This window comes from Schistocerca piceifrons, chromosome 3 (genome assembly GCF_021461385.2).
Source record: "Schistocerca piceifrons isolate TAMUIC-IGC-003096 chromosome 3, iqSchPice1.1, whole genome shotgun sequence".
NCBI classification, from domain to species: domain Eukaryota; kingdom Metazoa; phylum Arthropoda; class Insecta; order Orthoptera; family Acrididae; genus Schistocerca; species Schistocerca piceifrons.
The window spans coordinates 263,563,757-263,578,854 of NC_060140.1; the positions used below are offsets into that span (position 1 = coordinate 263,563,757).

General features: G+C 47.5%; 33 non-coding genes across 33 annotated transcripts; 22 read left to right on the forward strand and 11 right to left on the reverse strand.

Moving 5' to 3' along the window:
• Positions 1-114: 114 nt before the first annotated feature.
• Positions 115-186, reverse strand: Trnaa-cgc. Its single transcript has one exon. It is a non-coding gene; the product is annotated as a tRNA-Ala (tRNA).
• Positions 187-304: 118 nt separating this feature from the next.
• On the forward strand, positions 305-376 carry Trnaw-cca. The gene has a single exon. It is a non-coding gene; the product is annotated as a tRNA-Trp (tRNA).
• A 319-nt stretch (positions 377-695) lies between these two features.
• Trnac-gca lies at positions 696-767 on the forward strand. The gene has a single exon. It is a non-coding gene; the product is annotated as a tRNA-Cys (tRNA).
• Positions 768-1,043: 276 nt separating this feature from the next.
• Positions 1,044-1,115, reverse strand: Trnaa-cgc. Its single transcript has one exon. It is a non-coding gene; the product is annotated as a tRNA-Ala (tRNA).
• A 118-nt stretch (positions 1,116-1,233) lies between these two features.
• Positions 1,234-1,305, forward strand: Trnaw-cca. The gene has a single exon. It is a non-coding gene; the product is annotated as a tRNA-Trp (tRNA).
• A 319-nt stretch (positions 1,306-1,624) lies between these two features.
• Trnac-gca lies at positions 1,625-1,696 on the forward strand. Its single transcript has one exon. It is a non-coding gene; the product is annotated as a tRNA-Cys (tRNA).
• A 276-nt stretch (positions 1,697-1,972) lies between these two features.
• Positions 1,973-2,044, reverse strand: Trnaa-cgc. Its single transcript has one exon. It is a non-coding gene; the product is annotated as a tRNA-Ala (tRNA).
• A 118-nt stretch (positions 2,045-2,162) lies between these two features.
• Positions 2,163-2,234, forward strand: Trnaw-cca. The gene has a single exon. It is a non-coding gene; the product is annotated as a tRNA-Trp (tRNA).
• Positions 2,235-2,553: 319 nt separating this feature from the next.
• Trnac-gca lies at positions 2,554-2,625 on the forward strand. Its single transcript has one exon. It is a non-coding gene; the product is annotated as a tRNA-Cys (tRNA).
• Positions 2,626-6,584: 3,959 nt separating this feature from the next.
• On the forward strand, positions 6,585-6,656 carry Trnaw-cca. Its single transcript has one exon. It is a non-coding gene; the product is annotated as a tRNA-Trp (tRNA).
• A 319-nt stretch (positions 6,657-6,975) lies between these two features.
• Trnac-gca lies at positions 6,976-7,047 on the forward strand. The gene has a single exon. It is a non-coding gene; the product is annotated as a tRNA-Cys (tRNA).
• Positions 7,048-7,323: 276 nt separating this feature from the next.
• Trnaa-cgc lies at positions 7,324-7,395 on the reverse strand. The gene has a single exon. It is a non-coding gene; the product is annotated as a tRNA-Ala (tRNA).
• A 118-nt stretch (positions 7,396-7,513) lies between these two features.
• Positions 7,514-7,585, forward strand: Trnaw-cca. The gene has a single exon. It is a non-coding gene; the product is annotated as a tRNA-Trp (tRNA).
• Positions 7,586-7,904: 319 nt separating this feature from the next.
• Positions 7,905-7,976, forward strand: Trnac-gca. Its single transcript has one exon. It is a non-coding gene; the product is annotated as a tRNA-Cys (tRNA).
• A 276-nt stretch (positions 7,977-8,252) lies between these two features.
• Trnaa-cgc lies at positions 8,253-8,324 on the reverse strand. The gene has a single exon. It is a non-coding gene; the product is annotated as a tRNA-Ala (tRNA).
• Positions 8,325-8,442: 118 nt separating this feature from the next.
• On the forward strand, positions 8,443-8,514 carry Trnaw-cca. Its single transcript has one exon. It is a non-coding gene; the product is annotated as a tRNA-Trp (tRNA).
• A 321-nt stretch (positions 8,515-8,835) lies between these two features.
• Trnac-gca lies at positions 8,836-8,907 on the forward strand. The gene has a single exon. It is a non-coding gene; the product is annotated as a tRNA-Cys (tRNA).
• A 276-nt stretch (positions 8,908-9,183) lies between these two features.
• Positions 9,184-9,255, reverse strand: Trnaa-cgc. The gene has a single exon. It is a non-coding gene; the product is annotated as a tRNA-Ala (tRNA).
• A 118-nt stretch (positions 9,256-9,373) lies between these two features.
• Trnaw-cca lies at positions 9,374-9,445 on the forward strand. Its single transcript has one exon. It is a non-coding gene; the product is annotated as a tRNA-Trp (tRNA).
• Positions 9,446-9,764: 319 nt separating this feature from the next.
• Trnac-gca lies at positions 9,765-9,836 on the forward strand. The gene has a single exon. It is a non-coding gene; the product is annotated as a tRNA-Cys (tRNA).
• A 276-nt stretch (positions 9,837-10,112) lies between these two features.
• Trnaa-cgc lies at positions 10,113-10,184 on the reverse strand. Its single transcript has one exon. It is a non-coding gene; the product is annotated as a tRNA-Ala (tRNA).
• Positions 10,185-10,302: 118 nt separating this feature from the next.
• On the forward strand, positions 10,303-10,374 carry Trnaw-cca. The gene has a single exon. It is a non-coding gene; the product is annotated as a tRNA-Trp (tRNA).
• A 319-nt stretch (positions 10,375-10,693) lies between these two features.
• Trnac-gca lies at positions 10,694-10,765 on the forward strand. The gene has a single exon. It is a non-coding gene; the product is annotated as a tRNA-Cys (tRNA).
• Positions 10,766-11,041: 276 nt separating this feature from the next.
• On the reverse strand, positions 11,042-11,113 carry Trnaa-cgc. Its single transcript has one exon. It is a non-coding gene; the product is annotated as a tRNA-Ala (tRNA).
• Positions 11,114-11,231: 118 nt separating this feature from the next.
• Trnaw-cca lies at positions 11,232-11,303 on the forward strand. Its single transcript has one exon. It is a non-coding gene; the product is annotated as a tRNA-Trp (tRNA).
• Positions 11,304-11,622: 319 nt separating this feature from the next.
• Positions 11,623-11,694, forward strand: Trnac-gca. The gene has a single exon. It is a non-coding gene; the product is annotated as a tRNA-Cys (tRNA).
• Positions 11,695-11,970: 276 nt separating this feature from the next.
• Positions 11,971-12,042, reverse strand: Trnaa-cgc. Its single transcript has one exon. It is a non-coding gene; the product is annotated as a tRNA-Ala (tRNA).
• A 118-nt stretch (positions 12,043-12,160) lies between these two features.
• Positions 12,161-12,232, forward strand: Trnaw-cca. The gene has a single exon. It is a non-coding gene; the product is annotated as a tRNA-Trp (tRNA).
• A 319-nt stretch (positions 12,233-12,551) lies between these two features.
• On the forward strand, positions 12,552-12,623 carry Trnac-gca. The gene has a single exon. It is a non-coding gene; the product is annotated as a tRNA-Cys (tRNA).
• Positions 12,624-12,899: 276 nt separating this feature from the next.
• On the reverse strand, positions 12,900-12,971 carry Trnaa-cgc. The gene has a single exon. It is a non-coding gene; the product is annotated as a tRNA-Ala (tRNA).
• A 118-nt stretch (positions 12,972-13,089) lies between these two features.
• Trnaw-cca lies at positions 13,090-13,161 on the forward strand. The gene has a single exon. It is a non-coding gene; the product is annotated as a tRNA-Trp (tRNA).
• Positions 13,162-13,480: 319 nt separating this feature from the next.
• Positions 13,481-13,552, forward strand: Trnac-gca. Its single transcript has one exon. It is a non-coding gene; the product is annotated as a tRNA-Cys (tRNA).
• A 276-nt stretch (positions 13,553-13,828) lies between these two features.
• Trnaa-cgc lies at positions 13,829-13,900 on the reverse strand. Its single transcript has one exon. It is a non-coding gene; the product is annotated as a tRNA-Ala (tRNA).
• Positions 13,901-15,098: the final 1,198 nt, after the last annotated feature.

Genomic DNA, 15,098 nt, shown 5'->3' on the forward strand with positions numbered 1-15,098 from the left:
AGGTCGAACTGTACGAAATCCACTTGCTTGGGGGAAGAATCTTGTACACTGAATTTTGTAGAATATGGTGATAGGCAAAAGTTTTCATGTACTGCTGCACGGAGAAACAAAAATTGGAGGAGCTGGGATTTGAACCCAGGACTTTCTGCATGCGAAGCAGACACTCTACCACTGAGTTACACCCCCGCCAGAGCAAGTACATCCGGGACGAGTGTCTCGTGGATCCTACTGTCATTATTTCTTAGGTTTGAACGGTACAGTAAGTGTTCGAGGAACCTATTCATGACAAGACCTAAGCAGCGTCGACTCCGTGGCGCAACGGTAGCGCGTCTGACTCCAGATCAGAAGGTTGCGTGTTCAAATCACGTCGGGGTCACAATGAAATTTTCGTTCACGAAAGCCATTGGCGAGTATGTCAGTTTAATCAGATACCAAACGATTACGGAGAACGGACGAACAGAACTTGCTTGAAAAAAAGCTACTAGTGCAATTTTCGCGTTCTGACATTAAGGTGAAGGCGCCGACTCGCACTTTCTCCAGGCGCGAAGTGTCTAGTATTTTTGATATTTATATCGTTTAACGCTAATATATAACTGAGAGATAATGATTACGCAATATTTTGCTCGATTAGACGTCTTTAGCCAGGCAGAGTATAATATTTTTCCTTAAGTTATGGGAACGCAAAGATCGTGAAAGGGGGTATAGCTCAGTCGTAGAGCATTCGACTGCAGATCGAGCGGTCCCCGGTTCAATCCCGGGTGCCCCCTTCATTTTTCAGTATCTCGAAAAAACAAATGACGATTGTCGCGGTGAGTTGCAAATACATGTTTGAGATGCACCCTGCACGCCATACCGAAGGCTTTGGAGCAACATTTCAATGGGGGGGGATCGCAGCCCAGGGTCTTGCAGGTCATCGTCCTCCCGCCATTAGGTCGAACTGTACGAAATCCACTTGCTTGGGGGAAGAATCTTGTACACTGAATTTTGTAGAATATGGTGATAGGCAAAAGTTTTCATGTACTGCTGCACGGAGAAACAAAAATTGGAGGAGCTGGGATTTGAACCCAGGACTTTCTGCATGCGAAGCAGACACTCTACCACTGAGTTACACCCCCGCCAGAGCAAGTACATCCGGGACGAGTGTCTCGTGGATCCTACTGTCATTATTTCTTAGGTTTGAACGGTACAGTAAGTGTTCGAGGAACCTATTCATGACAAGACCTAAGCAGCGTCGACTCCGTGGCGCAACGGTAGCGCGTCTGACTCCAGATCAGAAGGTTGCGTGTTCAAATCACGTCGGGGTCACAATGAAATTTTCGTTTACGAAAGCCATAGGCGAGTATGTCAGTTTAATCAGATACCAAACGATTACGGAGAACGGACGAACAGAACTTGCTTGAAAAAAAGCTACTAGTGCAATTTTCGCGTTCTGACATTAAGGTGAAGGCGCCGACTCGCACTTTCTCCAGGCGCGAAGTGTCTAGTATTTTTGATATTTATATCGTTTAACGCTAATATATAACTGAGAGATAATGATTACGCAATATTTTGCTCGATTAGACGTCTTTAGCCAGGCAGAGTATAATATTTTTCCTTAAGTTATGGGAACGCAAAGATCGTGAATGGGGGTATAGCTCAGTCGTAGAGCATTCGACTGCAGATCGAGAGGTCCCCGGTTCAATCCCGGGTGCCCCCTTCATTTTTCAGTATCTCGAAAAAACAAATGACGATTGTCGCGGTGAGTTGCAAATACATGTTTGAGATGCACCCTGCACGCCATACCGAAGGCTTTGGAGCAACATTTCAATGGGGGGGGATCGCAGCCCAGGGTCTTGCAGGTCATCGTCCTCCCGCCATGAGGTCGAACTGTACGAAATCCACTTGCTTGGGGGAAGAATCTTGTACACTGAATTTTGTAGAATATGGTGATAGGCAAAAGTTTTCATGTACTGCTGCACGGAGAAACAAAAATTGGAGGAGCTGGGATTTGAACCCAGGACTTTCTGCATGCGAAGCAGACACTCTACCACTGAGTTACACCCCCGCCAGAGCAAGTACATCCGGGACGAGTGTCTCGTGGATCCTACTGTCATTATTTCTTAGGTTTGAACGGTACAGTAAGTGTTCGAGGAACCTATTCATGACAAGACCTAAGCAGCGTCGACTCCGTGGCGCAACGGTAGCGCGTCTGACTCCAGATCAGAAGGTTGCGTGTTCAAATCACGTCGGGGTCACAATGAAATTTTCGTTTACGAAAGCCATAGGCGAGTATGTCAGTTTAATCAGATACCAAACGATTACGGAGAACGGACGAACAGAACTTGCTTGAAAAAAAGCTACTAGTGCAATTTTCGCGTTCTGACATTAAGGTGAAGGCGCCGACTCGCACTTTCTCCAGGCGCGAAGTGTCTAGTATTTTTGATATTTATATCGTTTAACGCTAATATATAACTGAGAGATAATGATTACGCAATATTTTGCTCGATTAGACGTCTTTAGCCAGGCAGAGTATAATATTTTTCCTTAAGTTATGGGAACGCAAAGATCGTGAAAGGGGGTATAGCTCAGTCGTAGAGCATTCGACTGCAGATCGAGAGGTCCCCGGTTCAATCCCGGGTGCCCCCTTCATTTTTCAGTATCTCGAAAAAACAAATGACGATTGTCGCGGTGAGTTGCAAATACATGTTTGAGATGCACCCTGCACGCCATACCGAAGGCTTTGGAGCAACATTTCAATGGGGGGGGATCGCAGCCCAGGGTCTTGCAGGTCATCGTCCTCCCGCCATGAGGTCGAACTGTACGAAATCCACTTGCTTGGGGGAAGAATCTTGTACACTGAATTTTGTAGAATATGGTGATAGGCAAAAGTTTTCATGTACTGCTGCACGGAGAAACAAAAATTGGAGGAGCTGGGATTTGAACCCAGGACTTTCTGCATGCGAAGCAGACACTCTACCACTTTTTTTTTTTTTTTTTAGAGGGAATCTGATTTCAAGTCAGACGCCTTAACCACTTTTTTTTTTTTTTTTTTTTTTTTTTTAAACGTTTGTAACCGCCGCAACCGAGACAACATCCCGATATTCGGCTACTGGTGTCAGAATAGATCTATCATGAAAACAACATTGATGTGCACCAATCACACCCCGAAGCAGAGAAGACAGCCGGCTATTGAGCGCTCTAGCAGCTGTCTTATAGTCAAAATTCAGCAATGTGAGCGGACGAAGATTGGCAGCAGATAAACGACCAGAGGACTTCGGAATTAAAACAATTTTCCCTACTTTAAAATCGGCAGGCACATCCATCCCTCTGACAATCTCATTTAAAATCTGCGTAAAAATGCCACCCAAAAGAGGCCAAAAACGGAGATAAAATTCTTTAGGCAGGCCGTCGGGACCCGGCGATTTACTGGACGGAGAGCGAGCAATAAAATCGAAAACATCATCTACCTGGAACTCCCGGAGAAATTCGCCGTTCGCGTCAGGCGCGATCGTCGCAGTTAGATCCCCAAAGACATCATCCGAACGAGACTCACCAGAATCATCGGCAGAATAGAGACTAGTGTAATACTGATGAAGAGCACGAACCATTTCCTCCTGTGCACTAAGCTGTCGCCCATCATCCACCGTAAGAGAAGAGATGAAGGAGCGACGACGACGAGTCTGATGCCGTAGCAGGTGGTACAAGGATGTCAGTTCACCTTCAACAAGAGAGTGAGGTTTCGACTTAACTCGCAGACCATCCATCTGTCGTCGTTTAAGGCTCAAGAGCTTGGCTTTAATACGACGAACATCATGGATCCGCAGTGGAGAGGTACCCGCCGCGTCATATAGTTCACGCAGGACAGAGTAGTAATATTCATACGTGTTCTTAAAATCACGCGTCCTAGCAGCACAGTAAAAAATCAAAGTCTGACGAATCTTGGGCTTGGCAAACGCAGTCCACCAAACCAGCAAGGAGGGGTATCGCGGGACAGAGCGAAGACATCGCTCCCACACGCCACTTATAACATCATCCATAGCACTGTCGGCAAGGTGGGAAACATTTAACATCCACTGGGAACGATAAAGTTTTGCAGGTTGGCGACTAAGATTTACAGTTGCAGTAAAAGCACAATGGTCAGAAAAACTAGTAGGAATAACATCGACAGAAAGAATTTTATCACATAAAAAATCAGATAAATAGAATCTGTCGAGTCTACTGCATGAGGACGCGGTAAAAAACGTATATTTCACCAGGGTTGGATATTTGTGTTCCCAAACATCACGCAGATGCATCGTACGAACTAAGTCATGTAAATCACGGCAATAATTAAAATTGGGGGACTGGTCTGCAGGGCGTAAAACACAATTAAAATCGCCTCCGAGCAGGAGACTCCGAGGACTCTGGCGCAAAAGATAAATAAGCTCTTCTTTATAAAAGCGCGATCGAGCCACAGTGTGACCCGAACCAGAGGGGGCATACAAAACAACGAGGCGGAGATCAAAAAGACGACAACCAATCCCACGGCCAGAGTCAAGGAATTCAATGTCAGTAATAGGAATGCCCTCTCGAAAGAAAAGAGCAGTTCCTGTTGAATATTCCGGCGCGACATTAAAAACAGTTTGAAATCCAGGTAGAGAGAGATCAGAAAACAACACTTCCTGCAAAAACACTACGTCCGCACAGGCGTCGTAAATAAACTGCCGCAAAGAGGCAATGCGAACGTCGGACTCAATACGGTTAACATTTAAGGTAAGAAAGGTGTATGCTTGAACCATAGAGAGAAAAGCGAGAAAACAAATCACCTACACCGACGCACCAGCGTCACAGTCCATAGCAGGGGTGACGGAGGCATCCGAGGGAGGGGGACTGCTACCCCGTTCCGCGGATCCCTTACGTTTCGGTTTTTTACGAACAGCATTAACGTTCGGCTGAACGCGTAACTTGCGTCGGCTGACGGGCAAGGAAACTTCAGCCGCCGGTGACGTAGGAGGGTCAAGTTCTATATCCGACACCACCCGCGCCGGTCCACATGCGGGATCCGGGGTCGCGGGGGAAACATCCGACAAAACGGAATGGTCAACACCTGCACTAGCTTCCGGCAAACATGGACTGCACGGAGGCGAAACGTGAGCAGGAAGGTCCGAGGCCGCAGAGTTGGAAAGAAGCGGAGCAGCTCCGCTGGCAGAGGTATGGGGCAGCGAAGCAGGAAGTTGTCGCGGCTCCACTTGTTGTGACATCGAAGTCGGTTCGGAAGACGGCGCCAACAGGCCCGACCGACGACCCGACTCGAGAGAAGCTGCGTCGGAGGCCGGAGGGGCGCCAGCAGCCGCCACCGGAACCGCTACCTCAGGAGGGCAGGGAGCAGCTACAGTACACAGTGGCTCGGAGGATGCCGGTCGCTCGGACTGGGGCATCTCAGGGAGATCCTCATCCGTACTATTTCCATCGTGTGGGCGACGCCTCTTATTATTCAAAAGTGGCACACCCACCTGAGGGACAGACGGAACAACATCAGATTTAGCACGCAAAGGAGGAAATTCTGTATCAGGGGTGGGCAAAACCTGTGGCGGGGCGCTACTACCACTGGACTGTGCTACACCAAGAGCAGAACCACCTGCAACGAGGTCAGCGACCGTTAACTTGCGACGCTGTTCGAGAGAATTTTTTAAAACAAAAACTCTCCGCGGACAGTCGGTACGCACGTGACCACTTTCATTGCACAAAAAACAGGTGCCAACCTGACCACTATATGTTACATGGACACGATATCCACCGATCTGCAGGTGAGATGGAATATTCTGCTTAACGTGCATTTCGACTGAACGAATACCACTGTAACATTGCAGGCGATGTTGGCTTGACCAGCGTTCAAGGCGAATGCTCTTTACATCACCATACTTCTGTAGACCCTCCTTAAGATAGACATTATCCACCTCCGGTGGAAGGTTGTAAACACGAACATTGGTATACGTGATGGAAGCATTGGAAAGCAGCACGGTACTTACAGAATCATCCCGATGCCGAAAGAGAACTTGATGACCATATTTAGAAAGAATTTTATCAACCTGAAGTGGGTCCATAAACTTAACAAAGAAAACATACAGTTCGGTATCAAAATAAGCAGTGTGCACCTGATCCGAATGAACACCAAAGGTATCTACCAACCAATCATGAATCTCAAGAGAACTAGGTTGCACATGGCGGGTTGACTTGTCAAAAGCAAAACTAACTGTAGCCTGACGAGGAATAACCTGGGACGACATTTTCAAAATATGCGGTCGAAACCGCTACACAAAAAACACTGAAATAAGGACAGAAAGTAACACAAGGTACGAAACAACGACGGAGAAATACTCTCAGAAGTTGCAACACAACACGTAACAAAAACGATAGTCCACTATACGTAACGCTACGGCGGAGCGGAAGACTAGGCACGTCCACACTGCACGGCGTCTAAAGCGGAACACCACTGAGTTACACCCCCGCCAGAGCAAGTACATCCGGGACGAGTGTCTCGTGGATCCTACTGTCATTATTTCTTAGGTTTGAACGGTACAGTAAGTGTTCGAGGAACCTATTCATGACAAGACCTAAGCAGCGTCGACTCCGTGGCGCAACGGTAGCGCGTCTGACTCCAGATCAGAAGGTTGCGTGTTCAAATCACGTCGGGGTCACAATGAAACTTTCGTTTACGAAAGCCATAGGCGAGTATGTCAGTTTAATCAGATACCAAATGATTACGGAGAACGGACGAACAGAACTTGCTTGAAAAAAAGCTACTAGTGCAATTTTCGCGTTCTGACATTAAGGTGAAGGCGCCGACTCGCACTTTCTCCAGGCGAGAAGTGTCTAGTATTTTTGATATTTATATCGTTTAACGCTAATATATAACTGAGAGATAATGATTACGCAATATTTTGCTCGATTAGACGTCTTTAGCCAGGCAGAGTATAATATTTTTCCTTAAGTTATGGGAACGCAAAGATCGTGAATGGGGGTATAGCTCAGTCGTAGAGCATTCGACTGCAGATCGAGAGGTCCCCGGTTCAATCCCGGGTGCCCCCTTCATTTTTCAGTATCTCGAAAAAACAAATGACGATTGTCGCGGTGAGTTGCAAATACATGTTTGAGATGCACCCTGCACGCCATACCGAAGGCTTTGGAGCAACATTTCAATGGGGGGGGATCGCAGCCCAGGGTCTTGCAGGTCATCGTCCTCCCGCCATGAGGTCGAACTGTACGAAATCCACTTGCTTGGGGGAAGAATCTTGTACACTGAATTTTGTAGAATATGGTGATAGGCAAAAGTTTTCATGTACTGCTGCACGGAGAAACAAAAATTGGAGGAGCTGGGATTTGAACCCAGGACTTTCTGCATGCGAAGCAGACACTCTACCACTGAGTTACACCCCCGCCAGAGCAAGTACATCCGGGACGAGTGTCTCGTGGATCCTACTGTCATTATTTCTTAGGTTTGAACGGTACAGTAAGTGTTCGAGGAACCTATTCATGACAAGACCTAAGCAGCGTCGACTCCGTGGCGCAACGGTAGCGCGTCTGACTCCAGATCAGAAGGTTGCGTGTTCAAATCACGTCGGGGTCACAATGAAATTTTCGTTTACGAAAGCCATAGGCGAGTATGTCAGTTTAATCAGATACCAAATGATTACGGAGAACGGACGAACAGAACTTGCTTGAAAAAAAGCTACTAGTGCAATTTTCGCGTTCTGACATTAAGGTGAAGGCGCCGACTCGCACTTTCTCCAGGCGAGAAGTGTCTAGTATTTTTGATATTTATATCGTTTAACGCTAATATATAACTGAGAGATAATGATTACGCAATATTTTGCTCGATTAGACGTCTTTAGCCAGGCAGAGTATAATATTTTTCCTTAAGTTATGGGAACGCAAAGATCGTGAATGGGGGTATAGCTCAGTCGTAGAGCATTCGACTGCAGATCGAGAGGTCCCCGGTTCAATCCCGGGTGCCCCCTTCATTTTTCAGTATCTCGAAAAAACAAATGACGATTGTCGCGGTGAGTTGCAAATACATGTTTGAGATGCACCCTGCACGCCATACCGAAGGCTTTGGAGCAACATTTCAATGGGGGGGGATCGCAGCCCAGGGTCTTGCAGGTCATCGTCCTCCCGCCATGAGGTCGAACTGTACGAAATCCACTTGCTTGGGGGAAGAATCTTGTACACTGAATTTTGTAGAATATGGTGATAGGCAAAAGTTTTCATGTACTGCTGCACGGAGAAACAAAAATTGGAGGAGCTGGGATTTGAACCCAGGACTTTCTGCATGCGAAGCAGACACTCTACCACTGAGTTACACCCCCGCCAGAGCAAGTACATCCGGGACGAGTGTCTCGTGGATCCTACTGTCATTATTTCTTAGGTTTGAACGGTACAGTAAGTGTTCGAGGAACCTATTCATGACAAGACCTAAGCAGCGTCGACTCCGTGGCGCAACGGTAGCGCGTCTGACTCCAGATCAGAAGGTTGCGTGTTCAAATCACGTCGGGGTCACAATGAAATTTTCGTTTACGAAAGCCATAGGCGAGTATGTCAGTTTAATCAGATACCAAACGATTACGGAGAACGGACGAACAGAACTTGCTTGAAAAAAAAAGCTACTAGTGCAATTTTCGCGTTCTGACATTAAGGTGAAGGCGCCGACTCGCACTTTCTCCAGGCGCGAAGTGTCTAGTATTTTTGATATTTATATCGTTTAACGCTAATATATAACTGAGAGATAATGATTACGCAATATTTTGCTCGATTAGACGTCTTTAGCCAGGCAGAGTATAATATTTTTCCTTAAGTTATGGGAACGCAAATATCGTGAAAGGGGGTATAGCTCAGTCGTAGAGCATTCGACTGCAGATCGAGAGGTCCCCGGTTCAATCCCGGGTGCCCCCTTCATTTTTCAGTATCTCGAAAAAACAAATGACGATTGTCGCGGTGAGTTGCAAATACATGTTTGAGATGCACCCTGCACGCCATACCGAAGGCTTTGGAGCAACATTTCAATGGGGGGGGATCGCAGCCCAGGGTCTTGCAGGTCATCGTCCTCCCGCCATGAGGTCGAACTGTACGAAATCCACTTGCTTGGGGGAAGAATCTTGTACACTGAATTTTGTAGAATATGGTGATAGGCAAAAGTTTTCATGTACTGCTGCACGGAGAAACAAAAATTGGAGGAGCTGGGATTTGAACCCAGGACTTTCTGCATGCGAAGCAGACACTCTACCACTGAGTTACACCCCCGCCAGAGCAAGTACATCCGGGACGAGTGTCTCGTGGATCCTACTGTCATTATTTCTTAGGTTTGAACGGTACAGTAAGTGTTCGAGGAACCTATTCATGACAAGACCTAAGCAGCGTCGACTCCGTGGCGCAACGGTAGCGCGTCTGACTCCAGATCAGAAGGTTGCGTGTTCAAATCACGTCGGGGTCACAATGAAATTTTCGTTTACGAAAGCCATAGGCGAGTATGTCAGTTTAATCAGATACCAAACGATTACGGAGAACGGACGAACAGAACTTGCTTGAAAAAAAGCTACTAGTGCAATTTTCGCGTTCTGACATTAAGGTGAAGGCGCCGACTCGCACTTTCTCCAGGCGCGAAGTGTCTAGTATTTTTGATATTTATATCGTTTAACGCTAATATATAACTGAGAGATAATGATTACGCAATATTTTGCTCGATTAGACGTCTTTAGCCAGGCAGAGTATAATATTTTTCCTTAAGTTATGGGAACGCAAAGATCGTGAAAGGGGGTATAGCTCAGTCGTAGAGCATTCGACTGCAGATCGAGAGGTCCCCGGTTCAATCCCGGGTGCCCCCTTCATTTTTCAGTATCTCGAAAAAACAAATGACGATTGTCGCGGTGAGTTGCAAATACATGTTTGAGATGCACCCTGCACGCCATACCGAAGGCTTTGGAGCAACATTTCAATGGGGGGGGATCGCAGCCCAGGGTCTTGCAGGTCATCGTCCTCCCGCCATGAGGTCGAACTGTACGAAATCCACTTGCTTGGGGGAAGAATCTTGTACACTGAATTTTGTAGAATATGGTGATAGGCAAAAGTTTTCATGTACTGCTGCACGGAGAAACAAAAATTGGAGGAGCTGGGATTTGAACCCAGGACTTTCTGCATGCGAAGCAGACACTCTACCACTGAGTTACACCCCCGCCAGAGCAAGTACATCCGGGACGAGTGTCTCGTGGATCCTACTGTCATTATTTCTTAGGTTTGAACGGTACAGTAAGAGTTCGAGGAACCTATTCATGACAAGACCTAAGCAGCGTCGACTCCGTGGCGCAACGGTAGCGCGTCTGACTCCAGATCAGAAGGTTGCGTGTTCAAATCACGTCGGGGTCACAATGAAATTTTCGTTTACGAAAGCCATAGGCGAGTATGTCAGTTTAATCAGATACCAAACGATTACGGAGAACGGACGAACAGAACTTGCTTGAAAAAAAGCTACTAGTGCAATTTTCGCGTTCTGACATTAAGGTGAAGGCGCCGACTCGCACTTTCTCCAGGCGCGAAGTGTCTAGTATTTTTGATATTTATATCGTTTAACGCTAATATATAACTGAGAGATAATGATTACGCAATATTTTGCTCGATTAGACGTCTTTAGCCAGGCAGAGTATAATATTTTTCCTTAAGTTATGGGAACGCAAAGATCGTGAATGGGGGTATAGCTCAGTCGTAGAGCATTCGACTGCAGATCGAGAGGTCCCCGGTTCAATCCCGGGTGCCCCCTTCATTTTTCAGTATCTCGAAAAAACAAATGACGATTGTCGCGGTGAGTTGCAAATACATGTTTGAGATGCACCCTGCACGCCATACCGAAGGCTTTGGAGCAACATTTCAATGGGGGGGGATCGCAGCCCAGGGTCTTGCAGGTCATCGTCCTCCCGCCATGAGGTCGAACTGTACGAAATCCACTTGCTTGGGGGAAGAATCTTGTACACTGAATTTTGTAGAATATGGTGATAGGCAAAAGTTTTCATGTACTGCTGCACGGAGAAACAAAAATTGGAGGAGCTGGGATTTGAACCCAGGACTTTCTGCATGCGAAGCAGACACTCTACCACTGAGTTACACCCCCGCCAGAGCAAGTACATCCGGGACGAGTGTCTCGTGGATCCTACTGTCATTATTTCTTAGGTTTGAACGGTACAGTAAGTGTTCGTGGAACCTATTCATGACAAGACCTAAGCAGCGTCGACTCCGTGGCGCAACGGTAGCGCGTCTGACTCCAGATCAGAAGGTTGCGTGTTCAAATCACGTCGGGGTCACAATGAAATTTTCGTTTACGAAAGCCATAGGCGAGTATGTCAGTTTAATCAGATACCAAACGATTACGGAGAACGGACGAACAGAACTTGCTTGAAAAAAAGCTACTAGTGCAATTTTTGCGTTCTGACATTAAGGTGAAGGCGCCGACTCGCACTTTCTCCAGGCGCGAAGTGTCTAGTATTTTTGATATTTATATCGTTTAACGCTAATATATAACTGAGAGATAATGATTACGCAATATTTTGCTCGATTAGACGTCTTTAGCCAGGCAGAGTATAATATTTTTCCTTAAGTTATGGGAACGCAAAGATCGTGAAAGGGGGTATAGCTCAGTCGTAGAGCATTCGACTGCAGATCGAGAGGTCCCCGGTTCAATCCCGGGTGCCCCCTTCATTTTTCAGTATCTCGAAAAAACAAATGACGATTGTCGCGGTGAGTTGCAAATACATGTTTGAGATGCACCCTGCACGCCATACCGAAGGCTTTGGAGCAACATTTCAATGGGGGGGGATCGCAGCCCAGGGTCTTGCAGGTCATCGTCCTCCCGCCATGAGGTCGAACTGTACGAAATCCACTTGCTTGGGGGAAGAATCTTGTACACTGAATTTTGTAGAATATGGTGATAGGCAAAAGTTTTCATGTACTGCTGCACGGAGAAACAAAAATTGGAGGAGCTGGGATTTGAACCCAGGACTTTCTGCATGCGAAGCAGACACTCTACCACTGAGTTACACCCCCGCCAGAGCAAGTACATCCGGGACGAGTGTCTCGTGGATCCTACTGTCATTATTTCTTAGGTTTGAACGGTACAGTAAGTGTTCGAGGAACCTATTCATGACAAGACCTAAGCAGCGTCGACTCCGTGGCGCAACGGTAGCGCGTCTGACTCCAGATCAGAAGGTTGCGTGTTCAAATCACGTCGGGGTCACAATGAAATTTTCGTTTACGAAAGCCATAGGCGAGTATGTCAGTTTAATCAGATACCAAACGATTACGGAGAACGGACGAACAGAACTTGCTTGAAAAAAAGCTACTAGTGCAATTTTCGCGTTCTGACATTAAGGTGAAGGCGCCGACTCGCACTTTCTCCAGGCGCGAAGTGTCTAGTATTTTTGATATTTATATCGTTTAACGCTAATATATAACTGAGAGATAATGATTACGCAATATTTTGCTCGATTAGACGTCTTTAGCCAGGCAGAGTATAATATTTTTCCTTAAGTTATGGGAACGCAAAGATCGTGAAAGGGGGTATAGCTCAGTCGTAGAGCACTCGACTGCAGATCGAGAGGTCCCCGGTTCAATCCCGGGTGCCCCCTTCATTTTTCAGTATCTCGAAAAAACAAATGACGATTGTCGCGGTGAGTTGCAAATACATGTTTGAGATGCACCCTGCACGCCATACCGAAGGCTTTGGAGCAACATTTCAATGGGGGGGGATCGCAGCCCAGGGTCTTGCAGGTCATCGTCCTCCCGCCATGAGGTCGAACTGTACGAAATCCACTTGCTTGGGGGAAGAATCTTGTACACTGAATTTTGTAGAATATGGTGATAGGCAAAAGTTTTCATGTACTGCTGCACGGAGAAACAAAAATTGGAGGAGCTGGGATTTGAACCCAGGACTTTCTGCATGCGAAGCAGACACTCTACCACTGAGTTACACCCCCGCCAGAGCAAGTACATCCGGGACGAGTGTCTCGTGGATCCTACTGTCATTATTTCTTAGGTTTGAACGGTACAGTAAGTGTTCGAGGAACCTATTCATGACAAGACCTAAGCAGCGTCGACTCCGTGGCGCAACGGTAGCGCGTCTGACTCCAGATCAGAAGGTTGCGTGTTCAAATCACGTCGGGGTCACAATGAAATTTTCGTTTACGAAAGCCATAGGCGAGTATGTCAGTTTAATCAGATACCAAACGATTACGGAGAACGGACGAACAGAACTTGCTTGAAAAAAAGCTACTAGTGCAATTTTCGCGTTCTGACATTAAGGTGAAGGCGCCGACTCGCACTTTCTCCAGGCGCGAAGTGTCTAGTATTTTTGATATTTATATCGTTTAACGCTAATATATAACTGAGAGATAATGATTACGCAATATTTTGCTCGATTAGACGTCTTTAGCCAGGCAGAGTATAATATTTTTCCTTAAGTTATGGGAACGCAAAGATCGTGAAAGGGGGTATAGCTCAGTCGTAGAGCATTCGACTGCAGATCGAGAGGTCCCCGGTTCAATCCCGGGTGCCCCCTTCATTTTTCAGTATCTCGAAAAAACAAATGACGATTGTCGCGGTGAGTTGCAAATACATGTTTGAGATGCACCCTGCACGCCATACCGAAGGCTTTGGAGCAACATTTCAATGGGGGGGGATCGCAGCCCAGGGTCTTGCAGGTCATCGTCCTCCCGCCATGAGGTCGAACTGTACGAAATCCACTTGCTTGGGGGAAGAATCTTGTACACTGAATTTTGTAGAATATGGTGATAGGCAAAAGTTTTCATGTACTGCTGCACGGAGAAACAAAAATTGGAGGAGCTGGGATTTGAACCCAGGACTTTCTGCATGCGAAGCAGACACTCTACCACTGAGTTACACCCCCGCCAGAGCAAGTACATCCGGGACGAGTGTCTCGTGGATCCTACTGTCATTATTTCTTAGGTTTGAACGGTACAGTAAGTGTTCGAGGAACCTATTCATGACAAGACCTAAGCAGCGTCGACTCCGTGGCGCAACGGTAGCGCGTCTGACTCCAGATCAGAACAGTCTGCCGCCGGCAGTGCTGCGAGGCGGTCACGCGCCAGAGCGCTGCGGGCGAGGCGCGCACGGTGTGTTTGTGTTTACTTCGGCCGCTGTAAGTGCCGTTTTCCTTCTAGACCACCATGGCGCACAACTATCGGAAGAAGACATTACGTTTCAACTTTTGTTCCGACTTCGCCCGACCCAAGGCCCTGGAGGTAGAACGATTTATACGCGATGAAGTTAAAATACCACCAACGGATCTAATTGGCATCCACTTGTCCATAGTTAGCAGTACCGTCTACGTCAAAATGATCAACGATGCGGCGTGCGACAAGGTGCTTCAAGAGGCAAAACGTGGACTGCGCTTCTGTCATTCCGACGGCAACGTCGGACCCGTTACCGTCGATCACGCAGGTCTCGGCACACGGACGATAAGGATCTTCGAACTGCCGTTCGAACTACCTGCAGACGTCGTCATCGAGGCGCTCCGTCCCTATGGCAACGTTCTGGAACATGTTGCCGAACGATGGGTCCAATTTCAGACCTATCCAGTTTTAAACGGTGTTAGACAGGTCCGCATCGAGTTGCAGAAACACGTGCCTTCCTATCTACGTATCGGAGGCTGCCGTGCCATTATAATGTACGACGGCCAACCTCGGACCTGTTCCGGTTGCGGGAAAGAAGGTCACCTACGGTCTGAATGCATTCAACGACGTGTCGCGCAGCTCCCGTTGTCGGAAGCGTCCGTCACACCCACGATGACCGCCCTACCGGTCACTTACGCAGCGGCTCTTGCCACGTCTACAGTTTCGTCCAGTCCGTCGCCCGGTCCTTCCGATCGGCACGTCCCACCGTCCCAGTCACCAACGGACGGTACAGACGTCCCGCCGGACAATCTTGCCGCCGAACAGGCTCCCACACCGGACGCTGAGGAGACCAGTACATCTTCACAACACCTGTTTGACAATCTCATTGTACCCACCGACGCCTTCGAACCAGGTCGACGCTCCTCCTTGCCGTCGTCCGACACTGAGGAACACGTGCGCAAACAACGCTCG